General features: G+C 44.6%; 1 long non-coding RNA gene across 4 annotated transcripts in view; it reads left to right on the top strand.

Annotated features, from left to right (window-relative positions):
• Positions 1–24,669: 24,669 nt before the first annotated feature.
• LOC139363406 (uncharacterized) overlaps positions 24,670–26,794 on the top strand; it is a 62,395-nt gene continuing 60,270 nt past the window's right edge. For 3 of the 4 annotated variants that reach the window (XR_011623741.1, XR_011623742.1, XR_011623745.1), the window contains exon 1: positions 24,670–24,742. This is a non-coding gene — a long non-coding RNA (uncharacterized lncRNA). The remainder of the gene's footprint in view (positions 24,743–26,794) is intronic. The other variant, XR_011623743.1, reaches the window with a different exon arrangement.

Consider the following 26,794-nt stretch of genomic DNA (forward strand, 5'->3'; position numbering starts at 1 on the left):
GCTGGGCGAAATCTTTCAAAATCGTTGACACTTGGCACAGGGCCTTGCTCATGGTACAGCTCAGTGTATGTGTGTGTTTGCACACGTCTGTGCATATTCATGAAATGAATGGATGAAGCCCAGCCCCAGAAGGTCCAGGATATCAACCTGCCTTCCCTGTCTCCAGTTTTGACCTCCTGTAGGTGGAAGTGGCCAAGGAGGACCCTTTGATCCCCTCTTCACCTTTCACTCTGAGGTTCACTGGCTGCCTGCTACTCACCTCTCATACCTGGCCACTACAATTTCACTGGGTTGTCTTTTGCTCCTTACTCTCCCATCCTTACGTAGCTGGTGTCTCCCTTCCCCTGCCATGCCCATCCATTCATGGGACAAAATGGCCTCTTTTCACATAGATCTGTAGCAGACACAGGTGGTGGTCTGTCACCAACTGACTATGTGGCCTGGGCAAGTCACTTAACCTCTTTGAGTAGCAGCCTCAGGGAGCCCATCCAAGGCCCTCAGATTGGGCATTGCACGGTGCTACAGACTCTGTAGTCTATTGAATGACGCTCCTGGGTCAAGCAGTGTAGTGAACCAGCTCATATACTTCTGATCAAAGTGGACGTGCTACTGTGTGGGATGACAGATTTGGTGATAACACAGTACCTAGCAACAGAGCACATGATAAGCGCTTGGTTAAGTGGTAGTCCTTAAAGTGGTTTTGTTATCATTGTTATTACCATTATTAGTGTTACCTAATGAATGCTAGCCTCCCTTTCTTCTGACCCACACGGTATGACTGTAGCTTCCCTCCAGGGTGGTGGGAAGTCGAGGATGTTAGTCTTGTGTGCCATTTCTCGAGCTGGGTGGTCATATCAGCGTGGATTGCTTTGTCACATGGAAGATATCACTATTGCCTGCCACTGATGGGACAACCATGGCTGTACTTCATTTCCTGTAACTGCTTTGTTTGAAATGAAACACATGCCCATAAATGCACACTCAGAGAAGAACCATCTGTCTTTAATCAAGCTCTTCAGTGACAAATTGTAACATACAGGATTGGCAGAGGGGCTGGACAATGGGGACTGTGCCCTCTAATCCAGTAGACTGGTCCCCTTGGACCACGCACAAGAAAACCTTGGTGCCTATTCTTTTGAGATGGTCCATGATGAATATTCCTTAGGTTTCCAGAGTGTTCTATAAATATGCCCCCTTCTTTCCTCATGTAACCCCTCGCCCCAGTCTTGGCCTCACAGGTTTCAGGACTCTCTACCCCTCCAAGCAGAAGCTGCCTCTTCTGCTTTGTACTTGTACAAACTTGAAGAAAGTGCCCTTTAAATTTTGCACCCTGGATGCCTCACTTGCCTCATCCTCATCGTGATCATGCTCCTGTCTTATAAGTTTTCACCACCCTGGCCTGGTCTGTGAATCAAAGCCATTCTCTCACTTGACATTTCTTAGGCAACAGCTGTTTTTTCCCCAAAGAATTGGGGGATAGCATTGAGCCCAACGAAAGAGGGTGTCTTAGCTCCAGCCACTATAACAAACATATCATACACTGAGTGGCTTAAGCAACAGACACATATATTTTTAAATTTAATTTAATTTAATTTTGTTTTATTTTTTCGAGATGGAGTCTCAATCTGTTGCCAGGCTGGAGTGCAGAGGCGTGATCTCGGCTCACTGCAACCTCCACCTCCCGGGTTCAAGCGATTCTCCCGCCTCAGCCTCCTGAGTAGCTGGGATTACTGGTGCCCATCACCATGTCCGGCTAATTTTTGTAATTTTAGTAGAGATGGGGTTTCACCATGTTGGCCAGGATGGGCTCGATCTCTTGATCTTGTGATCAGCCTGCCTCGGCCTCCCAAAGTGCTGGGACTACAGGCATGAGCCACTGCACCCGACAACAGACATGTATTTTTTATAGTTCTGGGGGCTGGGAAGTTCAAGATCAAGGAGTGACAGATCTGGTGTCTGCTGATGGTCCTCTTCCTGGTTTGCAGACAGATGTCTTCTGTTGTATCCTCATATGGTAGAGAGAAGAGAGAGAGGCACCAAGCTGTCTCTGTCTCTTCCTATGAGGGCACTTATGTTATTCATGAGGGCTTCACCCTCAGGACCTAATTACCTCCCAATGGCCCCACTTCCTAATACCATTTCCTTGGGGTTAGAATGTCAACATAGGCATTCTAGGGGGACACAGACAATCAGTCTATCACAGAGGGGAAGGAACCCCTTCTGGTGCTCCTTCATACTGTGCTCCAGTTGGAATTTTTTCATTTTCTTGTCCCTCAGTGTCTAAAAACAGGTAGACCATTGTACACCACAAGGGCTGGTTTCCCTACCAAAAACCTTATCAGATCTGCATAGGAGAGTCATATCCCCTCTGCTGCCATTCCTCTGACCTTATTACACTTCGAATTGAGGGTGCATCAGAAACATAGATAGCTGAGCTCCACCCCTCTGAATTTCTGAGTAGGTAACTCTGTGATGGGGCACGATAATTTGCTCTTACACTTTCCAGGGGACGCTGATGCTGCTAGTCCAGCGACCACACTTTGAGAACTACTGAGCTAAAGAAACCTTTGCCCCCTTCCCTCAGACTTGGGTTAACTAACATAGTCTTTTTTCATTATCTTGAAGGGAGAATTCCCTTGACTTCAAAGTGTATGTTGTTGGTGGTGGTGGTGGGAAGTGAAGAAGGGTAGTTTCCCTGCATTTTTATAATTATAATTGGCATACAGAAATGTTAGCTATTTATGAGCCCTGTAATGAAAAAGGCATTGTGCACAAATATGACTGGGATGAGATTTTTGTACTCAATAAAGTGCCAAAAATATCATACATTATCGTTACCGGGCTTTGTGGTTTATAAAGAGTGTCTGCATGCATTTTCTAATTTGATCCTTAGAGAGACCCTATGAGGTGAGCAAGGCATACATCATTGCCCTCTTCTACAGGTGAGGAATCACAAGGGGAATTAACCTTTTACTTGTTTGCTGTGTGCCAGGCACATCACACACAGCAGCTTGTTCAGTCCTCACAACCACCGTCAGAAATGGAGATCATTATTTATCACGGAGATCAGGAAGCTGGAGGCTGAGAAGCTGAATGATTTGTCAAAGGTTATGCATTTAATTAGCAGCAGAGTCAGAACTAAAATAAATTTCTCCTGACTCAACATTCAGGGCTCTTTCTAAGACACCACATTTTTTGAAATTTATAACTCTTCAAGTCGTTGTAACGAAAGAGAATCTTGTTGTTCCTTCAGATTCTGTCTTTCCTTCCCTCTTTGAGTTCAATATTTTTCAGTTGAGTTCTCAGATATTTTGTGACACAGAATCAAGACACTGGGGAGAGAGTTAGAACCAGAGAGGCTAAGCTGAGTTAGCCTCTAGTAAGAAAGAGGGAGTGAGTGGAGGGAGTTGGTTGGGGAATGCCTGCTGGGCTGAGTGAGTGTTGAGAGTTTTGTGGGTTTGCCAAGTGAAGGGCCCCAGAGTGGTTGCTAGGTGGGGATTGTGAGAGGAGAGAAAGGAATTTCACAGTTTGTCTGTGTAATTTATATAGGATATCTGCTAATATTCTTTAGGAGCTGCAGGAAAATTGAAATAAATGCAAAATTACTTTTGGCAACTGGACTGTGCTCATTTATATGTGATGCTGTGCAGAGAATGGGTCACATGGGACCCCAGCTTCCATTAAGGTTTATGTGTGCATATGTTTGCAGGAGATGTTTGAATGTGAAAGGTGATATGTGAAAAAAAGGGTTCAGTGACAGAGACACTAGGGCTGAGAAAGAAGAGAGAAAGGGAGAAAGGATTAAAAGAGAGAAAGAATAAAAAGGGGAAGTTATCAGGAAAATGCACAGGTAGGGATAGACATACAGAGAGGTCTCAGGGAAAAAGAAACCAAGGAAAGTAAATTTTTCTTCTACCTGTGTCCCAAGGCTCTCTGCTACTGGGTTTCCCAAACTTTCTGAACTGTGATTAACTATTAGGAAAATGTTTTCCATTGCTACCCATTACTTATACAGACACACAACTAAACACACACACAGACACACACACACTCACATACACCTCTTTTCTTTCTTTTTTCTTTTTTAGAGATAAGGTCTTGCTCTGTCACCCAGGCTGGAATGCAGTGGCACCATCATAGCTCACTGAGGTCTTGAATTCAAACTCCTGGGCTGAAGCAATTCTCCTGCTTCAGCCTCCCAAGTATCTGAGATTATAGCCACCAGCCACTGCACCTGGCCCTTTAAGAGAAAATAATGCTTATGCTTGTGGCTGGCAACGAGCCCCATCTCCCAGTATTCATGCTATTTTGTAGTCCCCTCTCACATTGAATCTGGACTGCTTCAGCTGGTGAGACATTAGCAAGGGTCCAAGCCTCCAAATGAAGGCCTGGTAAGCTCTAGCCTATTGGAAGGTTTGTCCTCTTGGAAGGTTTACTCTTGTGATGCTTCCCCTGGGAACCAAGCTGTCATATGCTGGGAAGCCCAAACTAGCCACACGGAGAGTCCACTTGGAGAAGCACCAAAGTCCCAGCTGAGCTCCCAGCTGATAGCCAGCAACAACTTGCCAGCCCTGTGAATGAGGCATCTTGGAAATCAATCTTCCAGCCCCAGTTAAGCCACCCCACCTGATGCCCATGAAGTGGAGATGAACTGTCCTCACTGAGCCCTGCCAAATTGCAGAATCATGAACAAATAAATGTTGTCTTAAGCCTACTGAGTTTTGGATTGTTTTATTTTATGGCAATATGCAATCAAACGTCCTTATTATAAGTGACGCACCATGATGTTATCTATTATATTGCATTCTATTCTATTTTTCAAAATGCTTAGTTGATTTCATGACCCACTAATGAGCCATGATCTGCACTTTGAAAAGTACTACTCTAATCAATGCAGATGTGATTGAGATAATCTCTCTTCCAACCTCTCCTTCTATCCTGATGCTCTTTAGAATCATGACCTATAAGAAATGAAAGTGTCAATGAAAAGAGCCAAACTCTGTAAAATATTTGAAGAGATTTATTCTGAGCCAAATATGAGTGACCATGGCCTGTGGCACAGCCCTCAGGAGACCCTGAAAACATGTGCCTAAGGTGGTTGAGGTGTAGCTTGGTTTTATGCATTTGAGGGAGGCACGAGACATCAATCAAATACATTTGAGAAACACATTGGTTTGGTCCAGAAAGGCAGGACAATTCGAAGGATGCGGGGAGGTTTGAGGCTATAAGTAAATTTAAACATTTTCTGGTTTACAATTGGTTGAGTTTGTCTGAAGACCTGGGATTAATAGAATGGAAATGTTCAGGTTAAGATAAAGGATTGTGGAGACCAAAGTTCTTTTGAAGTCTTATAGTGGCTGCCCTTAGAGACATAGATGACAAATGTTTCCTATTCAGACCGTTAAAAGATGCTAGACTCTTAGTTAATCTCTTAGGAGGTTTGGGAGGGCCTGGAAGAAAAAGATCTAACAGTGTTAATATAGATTCTTTACAGATGCAAATTTTCCTCCACCAAGGACAGCTTTGCAGGGTCATTTCAAAATATGGCAAAGAAACAGGTTTTGGGGTAAAATATTTTGATTTTCTTCTTTGTCACATAATGTTATGTCAGAGTCAGATTGGAAAGTAAGTCACAATATATAGGGCTAAATAAAACCCATCTGATGAGAAGGTATTTATCCCTTCCCTGTGCTTGGCTATGAATCCTATAAGCATAATTTACAACCAAGCATGGTCTACGGGTGACGAATCCTTCCAGATACTGATGTCACCCCCACTCCCCGCCCAGATACCTGCTCCTCTTCCTATTTCTCCAGTCTCTGGGTTAAGATGGAACAAGCATCCTTCTGTGTCACTCAGGCTTTCTATATTACAGTCCTACCAAATACATGGCTTCTTCTGCTCATACCGTGATTCCTGAATTGTGTTCCACAGGCCAGATGTATTGCATGCGCCTGGGGAGCTTGTTGAACGTTGAGTCCCAGGCCCCACTGTAAGATACAGCCTCAGCACTCTCTGGAGAGTGGGGCCTGGGAATCTGCATTTTAACAAACTCCCCAGCTAGTTCTGCTGCACACCAGGGTCCAGGTTCAACTATTCTAGGGGCTTATACTCTAGATCAGTGCATTTCAACCTTTTTTTCTTTTTTAACCTCAAGTCACAGTACAAAAAACATTTACATTTTGTCTCTGTGCATATGCACATATATGTAAAAGAAACCACAGGTTTCATCAAGCTCTATATGCATGCTGCATTCTGACTTTTTTTTAGTCTGTTTTATTTTTTTCAAATGCTGGTTGTGACTCATTAAACTGATTTTATGACTCAGCAATGGGTCTCACTACACAGTTAAAAACAAAACTGACCTAAGAAAACACAACCTAGATACTTGTATGGTAGACAGGGTGGATTCTGAGTGCTTTGCTGTAATGATGGTCATTTGGAGTTGTAAGCTCAGTTTGTCTTTTTCCAGGTGCCCTTTGATTCTAATGCTAATGGGGCTTTGTCAGTGCAGTGATCCTCAAGAGAACCCTGGGAAGTAAGCATGCTTTTTCCTGTGACTGGGTCTCCACAAGCGCCCAGTCTAGTCTCAGAGTGCAGCTGGTTGCAGATTTTGAGGCCTGGGGCTTCCTCCAGGGCTCAGTTTGCAGGAACCAGTAGACCTAGGAGCTTCTGGCTGTGGGAGGAAGGAACTAAAATGCGGCAGGGCAGTGTAGGGCTGTGATGACTAGCCTCCGCTTTCTCCTCACGAAGTTTATCCTTGAGTCCTGAGGGAGCAGGAGCTGGACTTCAACATCCAGAGTAGGGTCCATGAAGGACCCCGTGAACTTCCCTTCAAGGACTGAGATGCTTTAGGATCCACCTGCTCCTGAGCACCTGTGAGTCTGGGGACTTCCAGAAACAAATTAGAGGAGACCACTCAGGCAGAATATCGAGTGCCTGCATCTTTATTATCAATAAGGCATGGAACCTCCTCTTGAATTGATATTTTCCCCTTATGCAACTTCTTCTTCTTCTTCTTCTTTTTTTTTTTTTTTTTTTTTTTTTTTTTTTTTTTTTTTTTAAGAGACGGAGTCTCACTCTGTCGCCCAGGCTGGAGGGCAGTGGCATGATCTCGGCTCACAGCAACCTCTGCCTCCTGGATTCAAGCAATTCTCCTGCCTCAGCCTCCCGAGTAGCTGGGACTACAAGCACACGCCATCACACCCAGCTAATTTCTTTTGTATTTTAGTAGAGACGGGGTTTCACTGTGTTGCCCAGGCTGGTCTTGAACTCCTGAGCTCAGGCAGTTAGCCCACCTCGGTCTCCCAAAGTGCTAGGATTACAGGTGTAAGCCACAGTGCCTGGGCCTTATGTCACTTCTTGGGAGTTCCCTAGGTTCACTGCCTTCTGGGTAAATAGTACTTACTTGTCGGCCGGGCGCGGTGGCTCAAGCCTGTAATCCCAGCACTTTGGGAGGCCGAGATGGGCGGATCACGAGGTCAGGAGATCGAGAGACGATCCCGGCTAACACGGTGAAACCCCGTCTCTACTAAAAAATACAAAAAAATAGCCGGGCGAGGTGGCGGGCGCCTGTAGTCCCAGCTACTCGGGAGGCTGAGGCCGGAGAATGGCGTAAACCCGGGAGGCGGAGCTTGCAGTGAGCTGAGATCGGCCACTGCACTCCAGCCTGGGCGACAGAGCCAGACTCCGTCTCAAAAAAAAAAAAAAAAAAAAAAAAAAAAATAGTACTTACTTGTCCATAACCTGCCTCTCTCAGAGGCGAAGTGGACAACCTTCATGGGCTGATCCAGGGTTGGGGCCCGGTCCTTGTTTTCTGTTTCCTCCTCTCTGAGCCTTCACATACTCTGCAGTCTCGATTCTTCCAGCCCGAAGACGCCTCCTCTTCTCTGTCTGTCCTCAGATTTCAGTCTCTCTGTCCCCTCCATCATTTTGACATTTGAGACAGCCACTGAAATCAAAACAGAATCAAAAGTGTGCCATTTATGGTGTCCAAGAAAGCCAACCTGATCCCCAAATGATTGATTTAGTGTTTGCAGCTGGGCATGGATGCGGACAGACAGCTAATGAGGTAATTTTTCTAAATGCGAAATGTAAACAAGATAACAGCTCTCTCCCTCCCTGTGAGTCTCTCTGGGTTTCTCTCCATCTCCCTCAGTTTTCTGCAGAGATTCATATACTAGTTTACATTTCTCCACTGTTATGTGTAGACTCATATCCTCCTCCCACCATATGACACATTAGAGTCCTAACACCCATTACTTCAGAATGTAACATTATTTGGAGATAGGATCCTTACAGAGGTAATCAAGTTAAAAGGAAGTCATTAGAGTAGGCCCTAATCCAGTATGACTGGTGTCCTTTTGAAAAGGGGACATTTTGAACACAAACACCCATAGAAGGAAGACGAAGTGAACAGACAGAGGGAAAATATGGTTACGTATAAGGCTGGGGCGAGGCCTGGAACAGATTCTCCCTGTCAGCCCTAGCAGGAACCAACCCTGCCCACACTTGATCTCAGACTTCTGGCCTCCAGGTGGTGAGACTACACACTTCTGTTGCTTAAGCCACTCAGTCTGTGCTACTTTGTTCCAGCTGCCCTAGCAACTGGATATATACACATATAAAAATCTGTGCTGGCCGGGCGCGGTGGTTCACACCTATAATCCCAGCACTTTGGGAGGCCGAGGTGGGTGGATCATGAGGTCAAGAGATCAAGACCATCCTGGCCAACATAGTGAAACCCCCATCTCTACTAAAAATACAAAAAATGAGCCAGGTGTGGTGGTGGGCGCCTGTAATCCCAGCTACTTGGAAAGCTGAGGCAGGAGAATCACTTCAACCTGGGAGGCGGAGGTTGCAATGAGCCGAGATTGCGCCGCTGCACTCCAGCCTGGCAATAGAGCGAGACTCTGTCTTAAAAAAAAAAAAAAATCCGTGCTTCTGTGTTCTCTCTGTGGGAAATTCTCCTTCCTGAGGGGGAGGAGGGCAAATTGGATAAAGGCTGAGGCAGAATTACCTTGAATCAGGTGAGGTTTAGGCTTTAGGGCCCCTCAGTTGAACTGGCTCTTCCAAAGTCCTGGGAATGTTTATGCGGGGAGCCTATGTTTCTGTAAAATTTGCAAATGGTGGTAAACCCAGTCACTTAGGACTGCTGACTCTCTTCATGGCAGTTTTTCCTCCAGCCTTTTCTATTGCATGGTGGCCTTCAAGTTGCCATGCAGTGTTGAATTGGAAATGTATGTAATTGGGGTTCAGGGGGTTATAGGTATGGCTCACAGTCATTTCTACACATCTTGCTACCCATCTGTTTTGAATCAGTGTCCCCACCCAAATCTCATTGAGAATTATAATCCCCACGTGTTGAGGGAGGGAAGTGATTGGATTACAGGGGCAGTTTCTCCCGTGCTGCTATTGTCATGGTGAGTGAATTCTCACGAGATCTGATGGTTTTATAAATGGTAGCTTTTTCTGTGCCTTTACCCTCTCTTTCCTGCTGCCTTTTGAAGAAGGTGCTTGCTTCCATTTTGCCTTCTGTAATGATTGTAAGATTCCTGAGGCCTCCCCAGCCATATGGAACTGTGAGTCAATTAAACAGCTTTCCTTTATAAATTACCCAGTGTCAGGGAAGTTCTTTATAGCAGTGTGAAAATGGACTAATACACCATCCCCACGTAGGAACGGCTTCCAGGGGCGCTCCTACACCTTATGTAGTGTTGTAGGCCAAGTTGCCTCACCAAGCAAACGGAACCCATGGTTCCCAGTACCAGAAGTATATGGGTAGTGGAGGAATAGCAAGATTTCAGTATAGAGCCAGAAGCTAGCTGGTGATGGAAATTCTCCTAGTCATCAAATGTATAAAATTATAAGTTTAGCATTAGAGGGCTGTGACAAGCAGTTAATGAGAGGATATTACTTTTCTGCATTGTAGATACATTTGTGGTATTTGTCAGCTTTTAGAGTTTCTCATCTTTAATGTTTTTCTTAAGATATTTACTTTTGTGCCCTATTTTGTGTTCATAATATTGTAGTGTTTTCCTTAAAACGTATCCTAAAATTGTACAAGCTTTAGGCTCCATTTGATTTTTTTTTTTTTTTTTTTTGGAGATAGAGTCTTGCTATGTCACCTAGGCTGTAGTGCAGTGGCATGATCTTGGCTCACTGCAACCTCCACCTCACAGGTTCAAGTGATTCTCCTGCTTCAGCCTCCCTAGTAGCTGGGATTACAGGCACGTGCCACCATGCCCGGCTAATTTTTTTATTTTTAGTAGACACAGGGTTTCACCATGCTGGCCAGGCTGGTCTTGAACTCCTGACCTAAGGTGATCTGTGTGCCTCGGCCTCACAAAGTACTGGGATTACAGGCGTGAGCCACTGCTCCCGGCCAATCTAGATCTGGTTCTGGTGTGAGAAATGAGGGAGGAAGAGAGACTGGAGCCAGCAGGCAGGGAATTAAGAGGAAGTGAAGAGGGAACATGGAAGAGGGATGCAAAGGCCAAGAAGCAAGTGGGGAGCAATGGGCAGGGCTTTGGACTGGGAGCTGGAGGATGGCAATCAAGGCCCAGCCCTGCTGCTCATTTTGCTCTGTGCCTCTGTGCAAGCAAATTCCCTTTCTGGAATTTCTTCTCCTGTGTGAGAGCTTTGTGTATGTCAGGGGGAGGGTGTAGGGACAACCTCTAAAGGTACCTTAGGCTCCAGCGGTCTAAGATTCCATTTATCTGAATCACCAAGGGGAGAAGATAGAGTGAGAATTGTTAGTGGTTGAGGGACCCATTGTCTGAAGGAGGAGGAGAAGTACCATGAGAAGCATCCCTCCCAGATGGGGCTGGAGTCACCAAAGCCCCCAGCTGGGAATCCTATGTGACAGGTAAGGTTGGGTGTGGCAGGCAAGTTCTCTCTAGTCATTCATATGTTCATCTATTTATTTCTTAAACAGCTTTGCACAGGGCAGATCCTACATGCTAGGCACTGGGGACACAGTAATGAATCTGCATAGCCCTATCTTTGAGGACCTGACAGTCAGCAGTGGGGATAGAGAATGCAGCAAGGAGCTCCAGTGCAGAGACATCCATACTCTTGCAGAGGCTCATCCGTTTCACCAAGGTTGCTTAGTGAGGCTGAAAGGTGTGGACATGTGTGATCCAGTAGTCTGATCATGGCTGCATATTTTGAATTACCAGGGAAGATTTTAAAATAAATATATTTCCTTGGACCTACCACCAGGAAATCTTAACTTGTCTGGGATGGGACCTGGGTAGCAGCATTATTTAATTTCAATAGTTTTTGGGGAACAAGTGGTGTTTGGTTACATGAAAAAGTTCTTTGGTGGTGATTTCTGAGATTTTGGTGCACCCATCAACTAAGCTCTGTACACTGTACCCAGTATGTGCTCTTTTATCCCCCACTCACCTTCCACACTTCCTGCTGAGTCCCCAAAGTCCATTGGATCATTCTTTTGCCTTTGCATCTTCATAGCTTAGCTCCCACTTATATAAGTGAGAACACACGATGTTTGGTTTTCCATTCCTGAGTTACTTCACTTAGAATAATGGTCTCCAGCTCCATCCAGGTTGCTGCAAATGCCATTATTTCATTCCTTTTTATGTCTGAGTAGTAGTATTCCATGGTGTGTATATGTGAGTGTGTGTGTATACCAATTTTCTTTATCCACTTGTTGATTGATGGGCATTTGGACTGGTTTCATATTTTCACAATTGTAAATTGTGCTGCTATAAACATGTATGTGCAAGTGCTTTTTTTTTTTTCTCTGTTGTATAATGACTTCTTTTCCTCTGTGTAGATACCCAGGAGTGGGATTGCTGAATCAAACGGTAGATCTACTTTTAGTTATTTAAGGAATCTCCACACTGTTTTCCATAGTGGTTGTACTAATTTACATTCCCACCAGCAGTGTAAACGTGTTCCCTTTTCACCACATCCATACCAACATCTATTCTTTTTTGGTTTTTTAATTATGGCCATTCTTGCAGAAGAGTAAGGTGGTATCACCTTGTGGTTTTGATTTATATTTCCCTGAAAATTAGTGATGTTGAGCATTTTTTCATATGTTTTTGGCCATTTGTATATCTTCTTTTGAGAACTGTTCATGTCCTTAGCTCATTTTTTGATGGGATTTTTTTTTTCTTGCTGATTTGTTTGAGTTCCTTGTAGATTCTGGATATTAGTCCTTTGTTGGATGCATAATTTGTGAAAATTTTCTCCCATTCTGGGTTGTCTGTTTACTCTGCTGATTATTTCTTTTACTGTGCAGAAGCTTTTTAGTTCAATTAAGTCCTATCTATTTATCTTTGTTTCTGTTGCATTTGCTTTTGGGTTCTTGGACATGAAGTCTTTGCTCAAGCCAATGTCTAGAAGAGTTTTTCCAATGTTATCTTCCAGAATTTTTATGGTTTTGGGTCTTAGATTTAAGTCCTTTTTTTTTTTTTTTTTTTTTTTTTTTAATGAAGTCTCACTCTGTTGCCCAGGCTGGAGTGCAGTGGCATGATCTCAGCTCACTGCAGCCTCCGCTTTCAAGGTTCAAGCAATTCTCCTGCCTCAGCCTTCTGAGTAACTGGGATTACAGGTGCCCACCACCATGCGCAGCTAATTTTTGTAGTTTTAGTAGAGACGGGGTTTCTCCATGTTGGTCAGGCTGGTCTTGAACGCCTGACCTCAAGTCATCAGCCTGCCTCAGCCTCCAAAGTGCTGGGATTACAGGTGTGAGCCACCACACTTGAGCAGATTTAAGTCTTTGATCCATCTTGAGTTGATTTTTGCATAAGGTGAGAGATGAGGATCCAGTTTTATTTTTCCACATGTGGCTTGCCAATTATTCCAGCACCATTTGTTGGATAGGTTTTTTTTACCCCACTTCATGTTTTTGTTTCCTTTGTTGAAGATCAGTTGGCTGTAAGTATTTGGCTTTATTTCTGGGTTCTCTATTCTGTTCCATTGGTCTATGTGACTATTTTTATACCAGTACCATGCTGTTTTGATGACTATAGCCTTGTAGTACAGTTCGAAGTTGGGTAATGTGATGCCTCCAGATTTGTTATTCTTGCTTAGTCTTGCTTTGGCTATGTGGGTTCTTTTTTTGGTTCCATATGAATTTTAGCATTGTTTTTTCTAGTTCTGTGAAGAATGGTGATGGTACTTTGATGGGAATTGCATTGAATTTGTAGATGGTTTTTGGCAGTGTGGTTATTTTCACAATGTTGATTCTCCCCATCCATGAGCATGAGATGTGTTTCCATTTGTGTCATCTATGATATCTTTCAATAGTGTTTTGTAGGTTTTCCTTGTAGAGGTCTTTTACCTTGGTTAGGTATATTCCTAAATATTTAATTTTTTTGCAGCTATTGTAAAAGCGGTTGAATTCTTGATTTGATTCTCAGCTTGGTCGCTGTTGGTGTATAGCATTACTACTGATTTGTGTACATTGATTTTGTATCCTGAAAATTTACTAGATTCTTTTATCAGATCTAGGAACTTTTTAGATGAGTCTTTAGGGTTTTCTAGGTATACAACCATATCATTGGCAAACAGTGACAGTTTGACTTCCTCTTTACCAATTTGGATGCCCTTTATTTCTTTCTCTTGTCTAATTGCTCTGGTGAGGAGTTCCAGTACTGTGTTGAACAGAAATGGTAGAAGTGAGCATTCTTGTCTTGTTCCAGCTCTCAGGGGGAATGCTTTCAAATTTTCCTGTTCAGTATAATGTTGGCTGCGAGTTTGTCATAGATGACTTTTATTACCTTAAGGCACATCCCTTTTGTGCCAATTTTGCTGAGGATCTTAAACATAAAGGGATGCTGGATTTTGCCAAATGCTTTTTCTGTGTCTATTGGGATGATAATATGATTTTTGTTTTTAATTCTGCTTATGCGATCTATCACATTTATTGACTTGCATATGTTAAACCATCCCAGCACCAGCATTTTAAAAAACTTCCCGGGTGAGCAGCCAGGGTTGAGACCCGATGCTTTACGACCATACTTCTCAACCTTAATTGAGAATCTTGGAGACCTTGATCAATGTAGATACCAACTTAGTAGGTCTGGGGTGAGGCCTGAGACTCTTTCTAACCAGTTCCCAGGTTATGCCAATGCTGACTTTTAGCAGAGGTGCTCTATGATCTGACCTTCATACCTTCTTCAGTTTCATCTTTTCCTTACTTTCCCCCTCACTCTCTCTGTTCCAGCCACACTGGCCCCCTTGCTGAAGCTTAAATACTCTAGGCTCACTTACTTGTTGCGGTCTTCACACATCCTCTCCCTGGAACATTCACTCCCAGATGGCCATATGGCTTGTTCCTCATGTCTTTCAGTTCTGCTTAAAAGTCACTTGTTGGAGAGGGCTTTCCCTGACCACCTGACAGAGGATAGCACCTGCATACCCCATCTTTATCCTTCCCCACCCGGCTTGCCTTTTCCAATGCACTTCTCATGACATGATAATAGATCATGTGTCTATTGTATCTGGGGTTCTCATCTATCTTCCTCACTAAAATAAAAGCTCCATGGCAGCCAGAACTTTGTTTTACTCCCACCGACCACTCTAGCACATAGAACAGTGCCTGGCACATGAAAGACACTTGGTAGATATTTACTACATGGAGAAAGCAACGGGAGAGAGGTGGAAAAGGGATATTTAAAATAGAATCACAGACTTGTCAAAGTTGGGAAGACCTCAGAACATCATGTAATTCAAGATTTCTCAGTGAGTTTTCTTCTGGCATTTTGGGTGGGAAAATTTGTTTATCATAGGGTACTGTTTTATACATTGTAAGTCATTTAGGATCCATGATTTTACCCCCTAAATACCAGTAGCCCCACAAGTTGTAGTGACCTCCCCCCACCACTTAGGTGGGGATCAGCTCCCAATTGAGAACCACTCATCTTGTTAGGTTTTCTCATTACACAGATGGGGGGAGTAAGGTGCAGAAACGTAAAACTATGTGCCCAAGGAGATATGGCAAGTTAATGGGAGACCTGAGCCAGAGTTCAGGATCCCGAAGCTTCAGCTCATGGTGTGTTTGGGTTCGTTTTGTTTTACTATAGTTTCAACATCTTGCTCTCAAGGAGGGTCCTCTTGAAGAACCCCTAGGATGAGGTTGGAGGAGAGCTATCGTCCCCAGATAGGACATGTTGCCAAAGAGCCTCAATTTTTATCCTGCTTCACGGTGGGGCTGATATCAGAGTGTTCAGGGTCTGTAGAATCTAGATTATGCTGAGAAAGCAGACAATTCCTGCCTCTCCTCCTCCATGCTGGCCCCTGGAGAGATGAGTTTCTCTGGGGACCATGACAAAGCACCCTAACTGAAAGTCATCCCTCAAACCTTTTCAGTCTATTAAGCAAGGGAAATGGATTTGAAATTGAGCACAAGTTAGTACAGCTTTGGAAAAATCACTTTTATTAATCAACATGGATTTTACTTTTCAAAGTTACATAATGGTGTCATGTGTTCTTCTACTAAGTAAAGGCCTTGGAGTAAGTTGGTCCTCAGGCAGAAGCCCTGGGGTGATGCCATCTTTCTCCAGTGAGGCCTAGGAGACTCTCTCTAGGGACTGTACAACCGGACTCTCCTTTAGCTGGGACCCGCCTTGTACCTGGAGTGTCTCCATCCTATATGAGTGCCAGAGGAGGGCAGATATCGCTGATCCTCTGGGCCCCATGAGGGTCTACCCAGTAGAATAGAAAAGCCAGGCCAGGAAACTCTAGCCAAACCCTTTCTACTCTTCCTCCCCTTTCTTTGTGGTGGGACACTGGAACTCCATGATAAGTTCACAGTGGTTGAGAGGATGTCTGGGGTGGGTAAATGGACACGGTAACTTGAAGACCTTATTTCCACGTATTTCACAAGAGAGAGTGATAAATCAGAGATGGTTCTTCTGTCCAAAACAGGGATGTTCAGTGAGGGACTATAAATTTCATGTAAAGGGACCCAAGCCTGTGGCTCTGTGCCTGGAACATAGTAGACACACAATATAAATACTGTTCAACTCATGGACATAGAGAGTAGAAAGATGGTTACCAAGGGTTGGGAAGGGTAGTGGTGAGTTGTGGGGAAGGTGTGGATGGTTAATGGGTATAAAAAATGTAGTTAAAATGAATAAGACCTACTATTTGATAGCACAACAGGGTGACTGTAGTCAACAATAACTTAATTGTACATTTTTAAAATAACTTGTGTAAATGGATTGTTTGCAACTCAATGGAGAAATACTTGAGGGGATGGATACTCCATTCTCCATGAGGTGCTTATTTCACATTGCATGCCTGTATGAAAACATCCCATGTACACCATAAATATATATACCTACTATATACCACAAAAATTAAAAATAAAAAACAATAATAAATGCTGTTTGAGTTAAAACAATTGAATCATGGAGCCCTGGCACCTGTCTGTGGGCCTGTAGGCAATTCAGGATATGGGAAGAGGGTTGAGTGAGTTACGTGCAGGTTGCAGATGAGGTCCCCCTTAGCATTCACCTCCAGCTTGTTGGTCCAACCAGAACTCCCAGAAGCCTCAGGGAAGCTTAGGGCTGCAGGTGAGAGGCAGAGTGGCTTCCCATCTCAAAAATATCAGATTGTGATACTCTAATTGTAGACGTCATTCATTTATTTCACAGCTATATTCACTAACTATTTCATATGTGTAAGGTTAATGTGAACCTGGGCCCTCCTGGACAATGGGGACCTCAGCAGTCTTAGAGAGGCAAGGAGGCTTGAGAAGGTCAGCAGGAAGGAGCATCCTGTGTGGGAAGGATAAGTGGGCACTGGGCATTGAGAGCTTGAGACAGAATTACCTCCTTTCCCTGGATTCAGCGTTCCCTCACTTGAAAAACAAGGAGGTTGAATGAGGTGGCCTGTAAGCTCTGACATTCTTAATGGTCTGTGATTCTTGTACTACTGAAGGTAGTTTTGGCCTTAGAGCTGCCCTGATGTGGCTACTCCAGGAGGGAGGTGTAGGCGCCTGCTACCCTGAGAAAGGGGCAGCACATGGGCAGCTCTAGGGCCCCAGGGAGGAGTTGCAAATCACCCCTCCTCAACGGAACATTTCCATTGGTTAATCAGCAAACATTTACCCTCCACCTTCTGTGATCTTGCCAGCAATGTTCAGGCTCTGTGAGGGAACATGAAAACATGACACCAGGTGCCTGCCCTCAAGGAACTGCTTAAGTTGAGGACACAACCACGTGCGCCTGAAAGAACAGCAGGAAATTCCAGTGGGGCAGATGACCATGTGCAAGAGAAGCTGTGGGCTTGTGTGAGTGATTTATCTGGGAAACATTGTAAATCCCCATGTTTTTGAATGCTAAAATGTTTGTGCAGCTTCCTGGCTTTTCCCTGAAATGCATTCCTGTCTAGAACTACGTTTCTGAAGCACAGTTGCATAGTACAGTCACCACTCATGTATTTACACATCGAGTAAATGAACATTGAACACTTTCCATGTGCCAGGCACTGAGGAGCCAATATGAACCAAACAGAGGGGGAGCCTACAGTCAAATCAAAAAGGAGGCCAGCATTGCCAATACCACAAGGGGACTGCCTTTACACCGTTACCAAAGTCTTCTGTTTCCCTTGGGGAAAAAAGGTGGTCATTTTCAGGAGGAAAACATTTTCTTAAATTACTTCCTGACAACAACTGCATACATGACAGGTGAGCAGAGTAAAACAGAACCGAGTTTAAATTTGGAGGTTGAATGCACTGTAGGGTTCTCTCTCTAGCTAAGTCACTTTAAGCATCAGCCTCACAGCAAGACACTAAAATCTGCCTCAGCGAAATTGCAAATTGCTACATATAGGGGGCTGTGGGGTAGAGGGAAACGATTCAAGCTGTAACCATTCTACCCACTCATGCTGAGACCCACTGTATCAAGGGGGATTATCTGAACAGGGAGGCCCAGCCGGGAAGGCTTCTTCATTTGTTCATTCAATCATCAAGTGTGTGGGTCCTGACTTGAAGGGCACACTGATCAGTCATGGTGATCAGTGTGCAGTGAGTGTTCAGTCTTTGGGAAAGTTCACTGTTGTCACCTCTTCTGGCTTCAAGCAATGGAAATGGATTTGCTAAGGGGAGGGACGTCTTGGAGGCAGGGAGAATGTGAAAGTAGAAATCTGGGAAGTCAGAACTAGCAAGTCTTGCAGGGAGAGCAAGTTGAGGGACTTGGCTAATGCAGATAGGCCGTCTTGGGATGTAAGGAGCTGAGATGGGAAGCAGGGAGTAGGGGATGGTTGGTAGAGGACCTTCTGTTTAAATGTGGGTTTTATTCTGTGGGTCATAGGGAGCCATTGAATGTTTGTGAACCATATGGGGCAAAAAGAACAAAGAGGTGTTTGAGAACAATTAATTCCTCAACCACAGGGTGGGAAGAAGTGTGTGGAAGCAGATGAGTAGATTTTTGACTTTTATGGTAATTCTGGGGACAGCTATTGGAGTGTGGGAACAGGACTGAAGGGTGGAACCTGGGAGAGTCCGTAACTCAGGGTAAAGGGACAGAGGAGGTGGCTGGAGAAAGGAGAGGGTTAAACTCAGGAGCACAGCAGGCACTGGTCTCCGGACCTAGAGTGAAAGGCAATCAGGCTAGGGCCACCTGTCCTGACTCAGCATCATGCAATCACCTCCCTCATTAGAACACCCAACCCAAGTGGTAGGTCTGTGATTGTGTGTTTGTGCATGAATTAATTCATCCTCATCAAAATATGGAATCCAAGTGCTCAGCTAACCCCGCCCTTCAGAGTTTGGAGAACGAGAGTGAACCACAGGCCAAATATCTGAAACTTCTACAATGCTGCAGGAAGAAAGATGCCAGGATCATTTGTTGCATTGAGTCATAGCTGTGTCTTTGGCGGCTGCCCTGTGCAGGAAGGCTGGAAATCAGAGGTATATTTTTGAGACTGTTTTATAACAACCTGAGAGCAGCTCCTTCTTTTACGCTTCCCTGAAGAAGAGCCTCTGAACCATGACAGCTTCCCAAACAGCAGCCTCAGCTGCAAATCAAGACTGCCTTGCACCTGCAGGGCCAGGTGGCCAGAGGCGGCACTGGACGAGCATCAGTCTTTCTCTACCACACCTTGGGGTCTCCACGTCAGCAGCAGCCACCTGTCATTGTGTCAGCTTTGGATACAAAGGCAAAACACAGCCATCTCGGTGAAGCAGGTCCCAGCTCATGCCCTCTGCTACTTTGTCTGCTCACCCAGTTCAGACACCCTCTCCTCCATCCCAGGCCCGGGAGGTCACCTCCTCCCCTAACTCCTTGATGACTAGACTCACTTGGCATTTAGCCTATGCCATCCTGTTTCTTCTCTTATGGTTTCTTTTTCTGTTTTTTAGGTTTAAGACTTTTCTTAGCCTCTCTTCTAAATTCATCCTTTGAAGGGAAGGACTGTGTCTTATACTTAGGGCGACATGTAACCTTTTATCTAAACCAAGACATTTCCAAGAGTGGTACTGAGGCTGCTGATGCCTGCTCATATTTTCTTACCCTCACTGCTCTTATACCCTCTGACGTGCTCACTGCCAGCCTGCAGGCTTGCTTTGTTCACTGGAGCAGGCTAGAAAAGCCAGAGTTAACACCATGGGGAGCAGCCCACAGCCAGTGAATGACAGAAGTTGGTGGACGCACACCCTCCTCCGTGGGGATGATGACGCAGTGCTCTACAGTCTCCTGGAGGCCCCCATAGGGCTGAGCCCCAGCTGCTCATGGTGACAACTGGGATTGGCTCCTCCTTTCCTTAACCCCCAACCTTTGCTTCCCCAATAAATAACTTACATTCAAATCTTTGTCTCAGGGACAGTCCTGGGCCAATAGGGAGGTCTGGTGAACCTATATAAACGTCTCTTGGTTTGATATTGCCTCACAGGGTGCCAGCCAATGGCACTCACCCACATTTTGCCAAATGAATGTGTGAATGGATAAAAATGCTCTATTATGCCCCCAGCTAGTTCATGAGAACCAGTTTCTTAAGGCACAGAAAGGAATTAAGCATTTCCCCTGTCCTTCTTACTCCCACTCTCTCAGATAGCCATTTCATGGCTTCTCTCCTTTCCTTCAACCTCTAACACCTCCATCCCTATCCTTTCAGTTCATGACCTCACCTCCTATTTCACTATGACAGACTCCATTGAGGGGAAAGAGCTTCCATGTGCTCCCATCACATGCACCCACCCACCTCGTCTGTGCTGCAGCACTGTCTGCAAGGCCCCCTGTACACACTGTGAAGGCCACTCACTATCCCTGGGAATCTCTGGCCCTGCTGTTTCCCGTTCTCTCTCCTCCTCCAGGGGTTTGCTCATTTGTTACCTGCTGGGGAGGCCTTCCTCAGTTAAATTGGACACCCTCCTCCTGATCATCCCCTATCCCCTGCCTAATTTTTCTCCGTAGCACTCCTAACCACCTGACATCTTATGCATTGGGCTTATCTTTATTATCTGTCTCCCCTAAAATGTAAACTCCATGTAGGCAAGAGTCTTTGTTTTATTTAATGCATGAAAATCACAGCTCATGAGAAGAAAGGCAGGCAGGCAGGCAGGCAGGCTGGCAGCTGTTTAAAGTGAGAGAATTTAAAAAACTTAGAATGTAAGATCAGAAATAGACCATAGAGATTAATCAAATCCAACTGTCTCATTTATAGATGAGAAAATGGAGAAGCAGAGGCTCTCTGGCAGCTGGGTGAAGCGCTGGGACTGGAACCCCTCACTCTCAGATGCCCAGTGTGGGGTTAATTCCATGGCTCATCATTACAGGCCTGGAGTCCTAAATCTCTAGTTCTGCCATGCTTGGGGGGTTTGCTACTCTCTCTGCGGCTATGTGTTGGTCACTGTTTATTTTCTGTAATGTGGCATTAGCACTCCCATTAGAACTGAAGTCCTCAACATCGTGAACTCGAGCGTCTTCCTTTGAAATACCTAATGCGTAACACGGTGCTTAATATCATTGCGAGCTGGAAACCCTGGAAGGAACCCCTGCCCTCCTCTAAGCCCGTGACTCTTATAATAGCCGTTGTTTGCTGAACATCTTCTAACAGCCAGGGGCATAAGATACCTTAATGCATCACTCCTGTAAAGTGCCCTGGAAAGTGGGTACTGTGTTCCCTATTTTATGGATGAGAAATTGAGGCTTGGAGAGTTGAGCAACCTGCTTTAAGGTTGAGCACAGGCCAGTAAGGGCTAAGGCAGGGATTCATTCCCACCACATTGTGGAGAGGGAGCCATGGGCGGGGAGTGGAGGAAGGATGTTAGTTCAAAGAGCATACGTTTGCCACCTGCTTATTCCCTGTTGCCTGGAAGTCCTTATAAAGGAACAAGGATGTTCTTTGAACAGAGCAAGCTCAAGAGATCAAGAACTGGGATAGATTCTTCCCTGAGAGAGAAGTGTGACTGGAGTAGAGGAGGGAGAAGAGAGTACTAGGTACTGAAACAAGTCAGGGGCCCAGAGGTGCAAAGGCTTTGGGATGGATGAGCAGAAGCACTAAAGACAAATTCTTCCCAAGTCACAATGGGGCCAACAGGTATAGGCCAAGGAGCCAACAAATACTGAAGGATCAGTTGGTTGATTACCTCTGGCATAGCCCAGTTCAGCCTCAGAAATAAGTCCCAAGGTACCGACTGTCTGCTTGGTTTTGAATTTTAGCCATTACAATGTTCATGCTGGAACCAAATATAGATCCACAATGAGTTGGAGCGTTTTGTTTGCAAGCAACTAGCATGGCCCTTAGGATAGCCATAAACAAGCTTAGATATGCTTTGCAGGCTGTGAATCTTGCAATGTCTCCGCTGGAAGTGTTGATTGATACGCCAAGATTCACAAGTGAGCTGCCTCTTCCGGACAAGATAAATTAACAACTTTACAGGCAGCTCGGCAGGGGGAAGCCTGACTTGGTGGCTGCCAAGCCTGAATGGGTCCTGTCCTGTAAGAGCCATGCTTCCACCACAGAAACAGGGTGAGAGGCATCAGGGATGGGTGAAATCTAGTCCAAACCCCTGGTATCACAGAAGGGAAACTGAGCTTCAGGAGTGAGAGAGTTGCCCAGGGAAATGGATCTGATTAGAGGCAGGGGTGGAACCAGAAACCCATCTGTGCCCTTTTCAGGAACATCGCTGGGCCTGGCTTCACTGCCTTTTGTGGGCAAACTGAACATGTGTGTGACTTGATTCCTGAAAGCTCAATACCAAGGGCATGGTCTGGACATGCTGAGTCATTATGAAAGGCGGGACCCTTGGGCAAAGGCTTTAGCGAGAACACCTAAAAGAGGTTTCCATTTTTCTCAACTGGAAGAACTTAAAAGGAAAACATGAGTCAAGTCTCATGACACTGCAGCTCCCAGGACTCATCCAGGGAAGAAAGCAGCTGGTATCTTCATTCTGGAACACAGCACTGCACCATCTCCTGGAAGAAAAGGAATAGATAACAAGTGAAGAGAAAAATTAGTTTCTTAAAGTGAGATGCTGGGGAGTTCCTCCCCCTGAGCTGCTGTCTTGGTTCAGGTCCTCAGCACTCCTTTCCCAATCTCCTCTTAAAACAATTTAAAAACATATATAAAAATAAAATACAGAGAAAAGCATAACATGTGCCTACCACCACGATTAGCAAATATTTACTTTCTGTCATTTATACCTCTGTATCTCTCTATGTATATGAAGCCTTATAGGTACTGTTGAAGCCTCTTTCCACCTCCCTGCCACCCCACTCCTGTCCCTCCCCACCATGACTAATATCCTGAAATTACTTTGTATAAGTCCCAGCTACGATACAGAATTCCCCTCACACTGACTGTACTTTCTGCAACTTGATTTTTTATGTGACATTATGTTGTCAAGCTGCAGCCATGCTGATACACATAGAACTGGTTTATTCTTTTAATTTAATTATTTTTAACCTTACGCCCCCGTTGAAGGCCATTGTATTAGTTTGCTAGGGCTTCTATAACAAGGTACCACAGACTGGGTGGCTTAAACAACAGAATTTTTTTTCTTCTTGGTGCCGGAGTCTAGAAAAGATCAAGGTGTTGCCAGGGTTGGTTTCTTCTGAGGCCTTTCTCCGTGGCTTGTGGATGGCTGTTTTCTCCCTGTGCCTACCTGTGTCCTAACCTTTTCTTATAGGGGCACCAGGCATATTGGATTAGGGCTCATCCTAATGAATTGATGTCAACTTAACCACCTCTTTAAAGAATCTATCTCCAAATATAGTCACACTCTGAGGTCCTAGGGGTTAGGACTTTAACATATGAATTTTGGGGGGACACCATTCAGCCCATAACAGCCAGTTAGGTGTGCTCTGTCTGTCTCTTTCTCATTCTCTTTTGTTGTAACAGGCAAGGCTGTAATGAACATCCTCGTATATATTCCAGTGAATACATGGGACTGATACTGTGGCTTGGAATCCTGGATGCAATGATGTGCACACTGCAACTTTATTAGATGTTGACAAGTTGCTTTCCAAAGGAGGCCTATAATTTATACTCTTACTATCAGCGTGTGAGTAGTTCAGGAATGCTCAGTATTACCATACTTCGAATTTTGCCAATCAGCTGGCTGTGAAATGACAACATGTTGTAGTGTTCATTTTAATTTCCCTGATTGCCAACAAGGTCTTCACCTTTACACATATTTAGCGGCTATTTGTGTTTTCCGTTCTACCAATTGTCTGTTCATATCTTTAGTCTACTTTTCTATTCTGCTTTCTTTCTTTTTTTTAAAAATTGATCTGCAAGAAACACTTGTATGTTCTAGATGTCACTCCTCAGTTGAGTGTAGCGACCTCTTCTCTGGTCTCTTTGCTTTCCAGTGTTGATTCCACTTGCTGGTTTTCCTCCTTTAAGGATCTTCATTCTCTCCTCAGAGATCACATGATGAAATTCAGACTCAATATGGTCTTGCAGGCCCTGACAGTCTGGCTAGAACCTCACTTTTCCCTCGCCACTCTGCCCACAGGTTGCAACCAGCTGGGACCAGCCCCAGTTCCCAGAACGTACATCGTGCTTATGCTTCTGGGTCTTGGTATGCGGCTCCTGCTTCCTGGCAGGCCTGGCTTCTCCCTTGTTGACTGTAGAAATGAGACACGCCCTTCCAACTGCAGTTACCCTGTCAGCTCTTGAGTAAGGTCCCTCGGTCCCGAGGCAGACATGAGAGTTACCATTACACCATTACCAGGACGACTGCTACCCACTGCTGGGGTTGGTTGTTTCACTCTATTTCTTTGGCCAAAACATGAGTCCCAGCAAAAGCAAACACTTCCCCTCCTCACTTATTCATCTCCATGTTTTCACTATTTGTACATGGTAAGTCTTCCATGTTTGCTAAATTTTATCTTTTAAATCCTGGGATGTTATTTAAAAGATTACAATAGTTAATGAGTAAGCAGTGGTAATAGAATTGTGTAGCTTATTCTTCTTGTCTGAAATTCACTTATTATTTCTAAGGTCATAAACCTGGGCTCACAAACAAACTCCACAGGGTCTATAATGAGAGAGATGTAACCTAGCAGCTGCACAAGGGCAAAGAGGGAGGAGATTAGGAGAAAGCCATGATGAGTAAGCACTGAGAAGTGGTTGCTATAAATGCTAACACAATGCTGGGATGTAATAATAGAAAAGTAGTGTCTAGAATGAGACAATGGTTCTATTCTTCTCTCATTAGATCACTATTGGAGTGTTGTGTTCTGAGCATCATACTCCAAGAGGGAGGAACACAGACCAACTAGAGTACCTTCAGAAGAGAGGGCAACCAGGAGAGGTAGGGGCTTAGATTCCACAACACCCAAGGGTTGACTGACAGACATCGCTAGGGCTGTGTATCCTGGAGGCTAGAAGAAATTCAGGGGGGTTAATACGGTCTTCAAATATGCAAGGGGTGTCTTTTGGCACAAGGAATAGAGTTGTCTTGTATCATTCCTAGTACAATCAGGACTGATGGAAGGAATTTATAAAGAGATAGATTTCTGCCTAACAGAGTAAGACATTTTAAACATCTAGAGCATTAGAAGATGATTCAGCTGCTTTGAGCAGTAAGGATATCTCTATCAGGGGAAGTACTTGTGTAGTGGCTAGATGAACAGTGGATAAGGGATGATGTCCAAGGGGTTCTGGGATCAAATGGAGATGGTGTTTGGGGCCGGGCGCGGTGGTTCATGCCTGTAATCCCAGCACTTTGGGAGGCCGAGGTGGGTGGATCAGGAGGTCAGGAGATCAAGACCATCCTGGCTCACATGGTGAAACCTCACCTCTACTAAAAAGTTACACAAAATTGGCTGGGCTTGGTGGCATACACCTGTAGTCCCAGCTACCTGGGAGGCTGAGGTAGGAGAATTGCTTGAACCCGGGAGGCGGAGGATTGCGCCACTGCACTCCAGCCTGGGTGACAGAATGAGACTTTGTCTCAAAAAAAAAAAAAAAAAAAAAAAAAAAAAAAAAAAAAAAAGGGGGGGGGGGGCTGGAGTAAAGTCTTTTCCAAAGTTGAGATTTCACAAATTTATGACTTCGAGTCAGATGGATCTAACTGGGGACCAAAGTCTAAATGTATCTTTGAGTCTTATAAGTGAAATTTACTCTTTGATGGGCAGTACCTCTGGCTGATGGCCTTTCACTGCTCTCCCCAAGCCCTGATGCCATTTTAAGCAATTCCATATTTATATAGATGTCCCAGCAAATATGCTGTGCTTCCTGCCTCCAGTGATCTTATCCCCCGTTGTCTTGGTTCTTTTCGCACCTACTCGTGTGGCCAGACGCTTGATCAGTGGTCCTCAAACTTTAATGTGCACTAGAAAAATCTGGTGGACTTGTTAAAAACAGATTCCTGGGCTCTAGGGTTGGAACATATCCTCTAGGTTTATGTCATGCAGCAGCATACTGCCTCCCTGGGGCCCAAGTAACTAGTCCAGGGATTGGCATGTGAGTAAATCAGAGCTGATGAGATGTCATGAGACACTTTAGGGCAAATAGCACTGTTCTTTTCTATTGACCAAGATACTGAAAGGGCTGAAACTTCTGTCAGAAGGAGACTAGAAGCAAAGTGAGGAAGATCAACATGTAGGAAGAAGGAGCTGAGACGTTAGGAAAACCTCGTTCTAATAATACAACTTGAGCTCTGAATCCAAAAATACCTGAAGCCAGACTATTCCTGGGCTTTGTCGTTATCTGAACTAATTAATTTGGTATTTTGCTTAAGCCAATTTGAATTGGGTTTTCTGTCACCTGAAAGCTCCTGACTGATACAGAACTAAGCATCATTCTTTGTCTATAGATTTGGTTGGGTTGGGCTGGTAGAAGAAGTGTGCATAGCTTGTAAAACATTTGCCTCTGCAAAGGAGCATGGATTCTATCCCAGCCCTAGTGAATCAGCATCTATTTATCATGGGTTGAGGATCTACTAGGTGCCAAAGCATTCGGGCAGATGCTACAAGTGATCAACAGAAATAGGAGATCTTGGTCCTTCCCTTTGAGGAGTTCGTACTCTACCAGATGCAAGACCAAATTAGGAAGACAAAATAATATGGGGCAAGTGTTAAGTGAGTGATGAGGGTTGTAGAAACTTGGAACAGTCATCGTGGCCTGGGGTGGTCAAGGAAAGCTTCATGGACAAGAGGACTTGAACAGAGCCCTAAAGAGGTGACTATAAGATAGGAAAGGGGCTTTATCAAAAGCTGGAACTCCATCTCCAAGCACCTTATATAAACCATGAACATTATACACACCACAGGGTGAAAATGAAGAATTAAATTTCATGCAATTATACCACATATTATGCTTTAGATGATATAATTATACAGACAGATGTGTCTGGGCAGAA

The sequence above is a fragment of the Macaca nemestrina genome, chromosome 5 (assembly GCF_043159975.1).
Source record: "Macaca nemestrina isolate mMacNem1 chromosome 5, mMacNem.hap1, whole genome shotgun sequence".
NCBI classification, from domain to species: Eukaryota; Metazoa; Chordata; class Mammalia; order Primates; family Cercopithecidae; genus Macaca; species Macaca nemestrina.